The following is an 11,230-nucleotide window of genomic DNA, read 5'->3' on the forward strand; positions in this document are numbered from 1 at the left end:
TTTACTGAGTGCCTATTGTGTACTCTGCTCTTAGTGATTGGCTTAGAGCCCTGAATAAACTAGACTTGTTCCCTGCCCTGGTGGAGCATACAGTTGTGATCAGTGCTCTCTAAGAGGGAGAAGTGCAGGGTACAGGAGAATGGAATCTGACCCTCCTGGGGGGAGGGTCAGAGGCTTCCCTGAGGAAGTGACGTGTGAACTGAATTCCAGAGGATGAATAAAGAGTATTTCAGCCTCATGGAACAGCTTGTGCCAAAGACAAATAAAAAGAAGAAACACAGTATGTTCAAGGAACTGAAAGGAAGTAGGCAGGGCTGGGCACCAGAGCCTGAAGGGCAGATTTGGGGATGGCTACTATTCCATCAGCTTGTTCCTAATTTTGTTAAGGCCCTGGGTCCGTGAGCTCAACACTTATTTTAATGGCTAACAACGACAACAAACAAAACAATTCAATTTTATTATATTTATATAATACATATGTATTATATTCTGTTCCTAACTGTTCTGATATTCCAATTGCTTCTCCTGAATTCCTACCTATTTCACACTTGAATAGAAAGTGAGGCAAACATTACATAATAGTTCCTTTTGTACTCCTGACCCTAACGTAAGCTTTTCTCTTTGGTATTGCTTTAGAAAACACAGAGCTTAACATAACTGAAATTCAATTCTTATTTATCTGTTGAGGCAATTGAGGGTGTAATGAATCATAGCAGACTAATGTCAACAAAAGCAAAAAATGAAACTATTCAATAAGCTTCACTTTAAATACCTAAAAATTTAAAACCAAAAGCATTCAGGCTATATTAAAGAAAAACCAGAATTCCCTGAACCATGGAATCACCAGAGAATTGGGGGCAGAAGTTATGTTAACTAAGGACACAGGAAATGAACAGAGTGGCCAATGTTCCCAATTTCTAGTTCAGTTAAGAAAAAATAGTAATATGCAGATCAAGTAAGGCATTATTTGTTTCTAAAGGAAACTATGTGGAAACCTGCAGAGAATTACATGGGAACAAGGAAAATCACCATTCAGAATTCACCGTTCTTAAAGGTAAAAATCTCTCACATCCCATAGTGCAACTCAGGCTGCATCCTTCTCAATCGTTAAAATGTATCTGACCCTGATGTCAACTTTCTCCTTGGAATGATCCTTTTTTTCCATGAGTCTAACAGCTAATAATAAAAATTTCCATTTATTACATGCCATCTTTATACTAGGAAGTTTACACAATTATTTTACATAGTACTCATAACTTTACCAGGCAGGTATAATTATCTGCATCTGACAAAGGAGAAAGCAGACCAGACCAGTGGATGTTCCGTTACTTGCCCAAGGCCACATAGTGAGTGGCCACCCTGGTTTTCCCACGTAGCTCACCTGACTCCAAAGCCCAGAGCTCCTCACGGCGCTGCCCTGCTTCTCAAGGTCTTCTGAATCCTAGTCTCTGTAACTGTTTCCTTCTTCCTCCACCATTTCTCTTGAATGATCCCCTAAGACTCATTCAGTCTGTATACAGTCCCTTAAGAGTTTCTTATACTCTTAGGCTGTGAACCACCACCTACATGAAGAAGATTTCTAAACCTCACACTTTCCATGCCTTTGATACTTCAGATTTAACACATCAAAAAAGAATTCACTCTCTGCTTCCCTAAGTAAGCAACACTTTCCAACTTCCTCAATATCTATGATTATTTCCCAAGGACCAGGTAAAGTGATGTTTCTAGAAAGCATTCTCTGGCTGTTTCAAGAAGCTTCTTCTTTGAGAAATCACTTAGCACTCACTAATATCCACCAATCTCTTCTTCCTTTCTTCTACATGCCAAATATAGTGTGTACTACACAGCAGGTGCTCGGAAAGTATTTGCCAGTGGATTCACTGTCAGGTCCTGCCTCTTCTACATACCTCTCAACTGGTCCCTTCTACTGCACTTCCACAGCCACCATCTCAGCATGAGAACTAATGCCTGAATGACCCTATGTATAAACTGAGTGGGGATGGCTGAAGTGATAAACCATTTATGTCGGAACTTGCCAGGTGTCACCTGATTCAAATGTATGACAGGGAAGTAGCTCTAAGGTGAGGAGGAGATACTACATCTGGATACAGTAGCAGAAAAACACTCCTTTTATAACCGACTTAACCTGCTCTGCCCTCTTTCACCCAATACACCCCATGGAAAAATAGGAGCTCAGCAAACAACTTTCCTGGGGTACAAAGAAGTGGCTTCCTGGGCACGCATCAATATCTCACCCAAGTCATAATCTCTCATACCAGAAAATGCTTCAAACTGGTCTCCATGCCTCCATGCCTTCATCACCCCTTCCTGAGCATGAGCTCATAATTTCCAGAATACTTTAATTTGACAATTCCCACTCAGCATAAGACTGAATTTAAACTGCTCAACTTTGAATTTAGGGCCATCTGTCAACTGACACCTCAACGCTTTTCCCAGCTTTGTGGTCCAGTGGAAAAAGCATGGGGTTTCAAGTCAGAATATGTGAATCCAAACCTCATCATTGCATCTTACTAATATTTTATTCACTTAACATAAGAGAACAACAGTACCCACATCTCCTAGGATTTTTGTGAGGATGAAGTGAGATGTAACATGGTTAGTAAAAGCACTGAAACCGCTCCACAAGGCCCCTCACTCTGGTCAAGGCCCTGCCTCCTTAAGCATTTGCAAGAGGAATAAAGTATATTTTCCTATCAGAAAAGATATTGTACTTCTATAAATGTCATCCTGGAATTCCAATCGACCGGATTATTACACACTATAATGTTTTCTGAAGATTCAGCATTTTTAAAAAGAAATCTTCCAGGGGCTGCCCTGGTGGCGCAGTGGTTGAGAGTCTGCCTGCCGATGCAGGGGACGCGGGCTCATGCCCTGGTCCGGGAAGATCCCACATGCCGCGGAGCGGCTGGGCCCGTGAGCCATGACGGCTGAGCCTGCGCGTCTGGAGCCTGTGCTCCGCAATGGGAGAGGCCACAGCAGTGAGAGGCCCGCGTACCGCAAAAAAAAAAAAAAAAAAAAAAAAGAAATCTTCCATAAAAAAATAACTTGGCAAAGCTCTCATTTTTGTACCTGACAATAAAACATTGGCACCTGCGATGAGATGAGATGCACTTGCTTCAGCTACTGCAAATAACTTCTACAGGGAATGTTACAGATACAGACAAGATTTTCTAAGTACCTCTAATCTTGGCTCCCATCTTACCTGTCAAGCTAAGCAGGTAGTATTAAGACTATAAAAGAAGTAGCACTCTGTTCAAATTCTATGTCACCTCTTAGGTTACAGGAACAGATTATTAACTCTGATCCCAGAGGAAGAGCTTTTTTTTCTATTTTATTGTCCACCAAAGCTTAGGAACAAAGAAATCTAAAAACTTTTTTTTTTTTTTTTTTTAATCAAAGGCTGGACTTCCCTGGCAGTCCAGTGGTTAAGACTCCACGCTTCCACTACAGGGGGCATGGGTTTGATCCCTGATCGGGGAACTAAGATTCCACCCACAGGCCATGCAGCACGGCCAAAAAAAAAAAAAAGCAAAGGTTGAAACAGTAAGATAAATACACATTTATTTATAAATATAAATGATGCCATATACCAAACTGCTTGCCAATGCATACAACCTCATCTGCCCAAATATTATTAATAAAAGTGGGAGGAAACACTGGAGAAAATGGACAATATTAATAAACTGTTAACCTGTCAGCCTACATTTTTCCACTGTGCTTTTATTTTCTTCCCTTCATGTAGTGTAGGGCCCTTCTGAGTAAAATTTTATAAAGAAATATTTGCCTCCCGCTCACACAGCACCTGTGTGACAGGTATGTCTGAAACGTGAGAATTAGCTTAAGATGGTGCTAACTAATCCCAATTCTTTTTTTTTTTTTTTTTGTGGTACGCGGGCCTCTCACTGCCATGGCCTCTCCCGCTGCGGAGCACAGGCTCCGGACGCGCAGGCTCAGCGGCCATGGCTCACGGGCCCAGCCGCTCCGCGGCACGTGGGATCTTCCCGGACCGGGGCACGAACCCGCGTCCCCTGCATCGGCAGGCGGACTCTCAACCACTGTGCCACCAGGGAAGCCCCCCAATTCTTAATTTTTATGGGGTCCTAAGAGATTCCTTGAGAGTCTGATGAAAGATACAGATCCACTCCTGGGAAAAAATGCTCCTACAAATAAACACACCATTTCTAGAGGGAAACAGACATGCCAAACACCTGTCTAAGCATACTGTCATCGCCTCCAAAGCACCACGTAGAAAATTTTAAACTCTTAAGTCTCCTTCTTGAAACGCAGCCTTCCAGCCTTTCACCTCTCCCACTACACCTGTTCTTCAACCTGGAGACCTCGAATGAGTCTCATCTAGCTTGGGCTACCAACCAACATTGAGTCCCTTCTCTAACCAGGCTGGACTGCATTGTAAACCAATACATCACCACTCTCCATTCATGCCTCCAGTTCCTATTGCCATAAAAATCTGCCAATATCTGACCATGGCTCTCCTTGACGCCAATCTGCTCCTTATTCTGTATTTTTTTTTTTATCTCGGTGATTAGCAAAATCACTTTTTGTCGCTGTCACTCAAGCTGGGAACCAAGACATCATCCTAGCTTTCTCTCTCTCTTACCTCTCACAACCAGTAAGACACCAACCCTTCCTTTCTCCCTCCAGTGCTTCTGTACACATCACTCCTTACTTCAATGAAGTGACCTCAGCCCCACCCTCTTCGATCTGTCCTCCATGATGCCTCTAGAAGCTAAATAAAAAGTCACCTCCTGCCTGAAATCCTTTAATGGCTTCTCATGGCTTTCAGGTTAAAGTTCAAAATCCTTAGCTTAAAATGCAAGGCTCTGTAGTGTAGTCTGAAGTCAGGGAGCCTGATTCCCCCAGCTCTGTTTTTCTTTCTCAAAATTGCTTTGGCTATTTGGGGTCTTTCGTGTTTCCATACAAATTTACAATTTTTTTGTTCTAGTTCTGTGAAAAATGCCATTGGTAATTTGATAGGGATTGCACTGAATCTATAGATTGCCTTGGGTAATATAGTCATTTTGACAATACTGATTCTTCCAATCCAAGAACGTGGTATATCTTTCCATCTGTTTGTGTCATCTTTGATTTCTTTCATCAGCATGTTATAGCTTTCTGAGTACAGGTACTGTAATGGCACAAAAACAGAGTATAGATCAAAATAGCAGGATAGAAAGTTCACAGATAAACCCATGCACCTGTGGTCAACTAATCTATGACAAAGGAGGCAAGAAGATACAACGGAGAAAAGACAATTTCTTCAATAAGTGGTGCTGGGAAAACTGGACAGCTACATGTAAAAGAATGAAATTAGAACATTCTCTAACATCACACACAAAAATAAATTCAAAATGGGTTAAAGACCTATATGTAAGGCTGATACTATAACACTCTTAGAGGAAAACATAGGCAGAACACTCTCTGACATAAATCACAGCCAGATCTTTTTTGATCTACCTCCTAGAGTAATGAAAATAAAAACAAAAATAAACAGATGCTTTTGCACAGCAAAGGAAGCCATAAACAAAACGAAAATGAAAAGACCACCCACAGAATGGGAAAAAATATTTGCATACAAAGTGACTGACAAGGGATTACTCACCAAAATACAAAAACAGCTTATGCAGCTCAATATCAAAAAGACAAACAGGGCTTCCCTGGTGGCGCAGTGGTTGAGAGTCCGCCTGCCGATGCAGGGGACACGGGTTCGTGCCCCGATCCGGGAAGATCCCACATGCCGCGGAGCGGTTGGGCCCGTGAGCCATGGCCGCTGAGCCTGGGCGTCTGGAGCCTGTGCGGAGGCCACAACAGTGAGAGGCCCGCGTACCACAAAAAAAAAAAAAAAAAAAAAGACAAACAATCCAATCAAAAAATGGGCAGAAGATCTAAGTAGACATTTCTCTAAAGAAGACAGACAAATGGCCAAAAAGCACATGAAAAGATGCTCAACACCCCGAAACTAAGGAGTCCGCGAGCCGCAACTAACGAGCCCACCCGCTGCAACCAAAGAGCCCATAGGCTGCAAGTAAGGAGCCCATGAGCCACAACTAAGGAGCTCACCTGCCTCAACTAAGACCTGGTACAACCTAATTAATTAATATTTTTTTAAAAAAAGCTGTTCAACATCACTAATTATTAGAGAAATGAAAATCAAAACTACAATGAGGTATCACCTCACACCGGTCAGAATGGCCATCATCAAAAAATCTACAAACAGTTAATGCTGAAGAGGGTTTGGAGAAAAGGGAACCCTCCTACACTGTTGGTGGAAATGTAAATTGGTACAACCATAATGAAGAACAGTATGGAGGTTCCTTAAAAAACTAAATATAGAGCTAACATATGATCCAGCAATCCCACTCCTGGGCATATATCCAGAGAAAACCATAATTCGAAAAGACACATACACCCCAATGCTCACTGCAGCACTATTTACAATAGCCAAGACATGGAAGCAACCTAAATGTCCATCGACAGATGAATGTATAAAGAAGATGTGGTACATATATACAATGGAATATTAGCCAGCCATGAAAAAGAATGAAATAATGCTATTTGCAGCAACATGGATGGACACAGAGATTATCATACTGAGTGAAGTAAGTCAGATACAGAAAGACAACATATGATACCACTTATATGTGGAATCTTAAGAAAATGATACAAATGAACTTATTTACAAAACAGAAACAGACTCACAGATCTCAAAATCAAACATATGGTTACCAAAGGGGAAATGTGAGAGGAAGTGATAAATTAGGAGAGTGGGATTAACATATACACACTACGATATATAAAATAGATAACTGGGACTTTCCTGGTGGTCCAGTGGGTAAGACTCTGGGCTCCCAATGCAGGGGGCCCAGGTTCGATCCCTGGTCAGGGAACTAGATCCCACACGCATGCTGCAACTAAGAGTTTGCATGCTACAACTATAAGGTCCCGCATGTTGCAACGAAGATCCCATGTGCCACAACTAAGACCCGGCACAGCCAAAATAAATAAATAAATTTTTAAAAATAAATCTTTAAAAAAAATAACTAACAAGGACCTACTGTATATCACAGGTAACTCTACTCAATATTCCGTAATAACCTATATGAGAAAAGAATCTGAAAAAGAATGGATGTATATATTATATATATGTATGTATGTATACCTGATTCACTTTGCTGTACAACTGAAACTAACACAACATTGTAAATCAACTATACTCCAATAAAAAAAAATTTAAATAAATAAATGCAAGTCAAGGCTCTCATGATCTGGCCCCACTAGCCCTATAGCTCCATCCTCTACAAGCCACTCCCACCCGATTCTACACATTGAGCCGCCTGGCTGTTTGCCTCTGTGCCTTTCTACAAGCTGTCCCCTCTGCCCAGAACACCCCTACCTCATGAATGTAGATGAATTTTACCTTCATCGAAAATTTACCAGTTCTCTAAAACATCCCATAAGTCACTTTCTCCAAAGAGAACTTTCTTAACTCTCCAGTTTGATTTTGGGTCCCATGCCTTTTCCTCCCACCATCTCAGTGTGTTCTCATGCGAGGCTGCTTTACTCATCCATCTCCCCAACTTGACTCTAAGCTTCTTGAGGACAGGGCACTTGTCTTCACTCATCTTTCTATCTGCAGCACTCAATTAATCTTTGTTAAATGAACAATTGATCCCAGCCATTTGCTTCCTCTGTTGCTGCTCTCAGGAGAAACTACAAAATCTGAGTTAGACTTTCAGTGCTGCTCAGGAATGCTGTAGTTTACCCACAGCTGACACAAAGGACAAACCGTCACCACACTCATTTCCATACTGCTCCTCTCATCAGACAACGTCACAACTCATTTCTCAAAAGAAAAAGAAAAAAAAGTCACTGAGTGGGATCAGAAATTTAAGAACCTCACAGATCCCCTCTACTGACGTGAGGATGAGGTCTCCTCCCAGGCTCTGCAAGGCTAGCCCTGGGCTCTTTTTTTTTTTCCCTTCCAGTTTTATTGAGATATAACTGACATACAGCAATGTATAAATTTAAGGGGTACAGCATAATAATTTGACTTACATATATCATGAAATGACTACCACAATGAGTTTAGTGAACATCCAATATCTCATAGATACAAAATTAAAGAAATAGAAAACATCTTTTTCCTATGATGAGAACTCTCAGGATTTACTCTCTTTTTTTACACAATTTTTTTAATATTTATTTTATTATTTTTTTTTTTTTGCGGTACGCGGGCCTCTCACTGTTGTGGCCTCTCCCGTTGCGGAGCACAGGCTCCGGACGCACAGGCTCAGCGGCCATGGCTCACAGGCGCAGCCACTCCGTGGCATGTGGGATCTTCCCGCACCGGGGCACGAACCCGTGTCCCCTGCATAGGCAGGCGGACTCTCAACCACTGCGCCACCAGGGAAGCCCACCCTTTGTATAGTTTTGATTTTTGGAATCATGTTTATGTTTTATATAAAATAGGTAAAAGAATGTCTTACATAAAATAAAATGAAAACTGGAGGGACCTCTAAAATGGAAAAATAAAAAAACGCCGAAATGTATTTCAAATGAGTGCTAACCACATTGATGGAGGAAGAAAAAATTAATCCAAGTAACTTATTTTTTTAACAACAGTTTTGAGATATAGTTCATATATCATAACATTTACCTACAGTATACAATTCAGTGGTTTTCAGTATATTCGGAGTTGTGTGACCACAATCTATTTTTAAAGCACTTTTCATCACCCCCTAAAAAGACTTTGTACCCATTAATAGTCACTCCCTATTTCCCCGCCCCCACTGTCTCGCAGCTCTAGGCAACCACCTTCTGTCTCTAAAGATTTGCCTATTCTGGACATTTCACATAAATGGAATCACACAATATGTGGTCTTTTGTGACAGGCTTATTTCATTTAGCATGTTTTTGAGGTTTATCTATGATGTAGCATGTATCAGTACTTCATTTCTTTTTATGGCCAAATAATATTCCATTGATGCATATATCACATTTTATTTCTCCATTCATCAAATGATGGATGTTTGGGTTGTTTCCACTTGTTGGCTATTGTGAATAAAGATGCTATGAACATTTGTGAACAAGTTTTTGTGTAGACATATGTTTTCAATCCAAGTGATTATTGAAGACAGTATTTTGACTGTATTCCTTTGACAAAAAGAACTATAAAAAATATTTCATAGGCTTGTTTTTCACAGAGGTATGGGTTAGGAATTCTGAAACTACTTTTTTTGTCTAGAATAAAGCAGATGAATATACTGAGGATAGTGGGAGTCAGGTCTCTCACAGTCAGAAAAAGAAATCACAAATATGAAAAGGGGAAGACTGGAATCAACACTGTGGAACTGGACTGAAACTGAAGATATTACTATGAATTCATGGTTTTGACAAAGCTTTATAGGAATAAAAACATAGAGAGATATAAATCCTAACTCTGCTAAGAGGACCTAGAAGTAATGACACTCCAGTAACAAAGAGAACCTCTAGTTCCCAAAACTTGGTTTCTAAGTATCATTCTCCACTAAAATGAATCAGGACTCCTTGAAGAAATGGCTGATTTCAGGGCTAGGGGAGAAAAATTACACGTTCAGCCTGGAACAACTTGCTACACCAGGATTTAAAGAAGTGTTTGAAGAATGACAGTGTCATGTCAATAGGACATAGGAGAGCCAGCTTGAAGGGGCTCCCACTAGCCAAATCTAGGACAATTTGGCCATCAAAATAAATTAATTATGGTATGAATTATAAGCTACTGAATAAAATGGAAATTCATGAGTCCAAACTGATATAAATAAATGAATAATTAAACACGGAAGGAGGGAAAGCGATTTCTTATAGTAGAATACCAATTGAAAAATATAAAAGGAATGATGGATTTCGGAAATTACCATTTGGCAAACATAATATTAATTGATCCAGGCAAGGATCATCACTGTGTGCTGAAATTAATGGGTAAAAATCTGATAAATAACAGCATATTTATATAATATTAAAGTATCTCGGGCTTCCCTGGTGGCGCAGTGGTTGGGAGTCCGCCTGCCGATGCAGGGGATGTGGGTTCGTGCCCCGGTCCGGGAGGATCCCACATGCCGCGGAGCGGCTGGGCCCGTGAGCCATGGCCGCTGGGCCTGTGCGTCCGGAGCCTGTGCTCCGCGGCGGGAGAGGCCACAGCAGTGAGAGGCCCGCGTATCACAAAAAAAAAAAAAAAAAAAAAAAAGTATCTCCTCACAAAATACTTATTAATTATAAAGGGAAAAAATAGTAACGTTACAGTGGGGAAACAGGCAGACACCACCTTAAACCAACTGATCAAAGCAGTGGTATGCTAGAGCCAACTTCACACCAACTCAGAAGAGTCACATCTCTTCCCAATTTTGCGTGCAGTGACTATACGACAGTAGCTTGAAATCGACCAGGGTGGGAGTATTTATACCATGGAAATCATCAAATATTACCAACAAGGGGTTTTTTTCCCTGCAGATCCAGTTGTTAGACATCTATCAGCAGAATATCGAATAAAAGTTACTACCACCACACAAGCTGACTTTATGTGCCTCCTGCTATTACAAGCCAAGAAGACACAACATCACTTCTGTGATATTCTGCCAAAAATGCATAGCCTCAATCTAACGATGAGAAAGCATCAGATAAAACTTAAAGTTAGAGACATCCTACAAAATAACTGGCCTGCATTGGCAACGTATCAGGTCATGAAAGACAAAAGACAACTGTGATGGTTAATTTTGTGCGACAACTTAGCTGGGCTAAGGGATGCCGAAAAAGCTGGTAAAACATTTTTTCTGGATGGGTTTGTGAGGGTATTTTCAGATGATTAGCATTTGAATTGATAGGCTTAATAAAGATCACCCTCACTGATGCGGGTTAGCACCATCCAACCCATGGAGGGCCTGAGTAAAACAAAAAGGCAGAATAAGGGTGAATTTGCTCTCTGCCTGAGCTGCTGGGACATTTACCTTTTCCAGCCCTCAGACATTAGTGCTCCTACTTCTCGGGCCTTTGGACTTGGACAGGGACTTAGACCATTGCCAGCTTGCAGGTGGCAGATCCTGGGACTTCTCTGTCCCCATTACCACGTGAACCAATTCCTGCAATAAATCTCCTCATACATATGTATACATGCATATCTTCGATCAGGTATACATATATACATATATGTATGTGTGTA

This window comes from Pseudorca crassidens, chromosome 11, assembly GCF_039906515.1.
Source record: "Pseudorca crassidens isolate mPseCra1 chromosome 11, mPseCra1.hap1, whole genome shotgun sequence".
In the NCBI taxonomy this organism is placed as follows: domain Eukaryota; kingdom Metazoa; phylum Chordata; class Mammalia; order Artiodactyla; family Delphinidae; genus Pseudorca; species Pseudorca crassidens.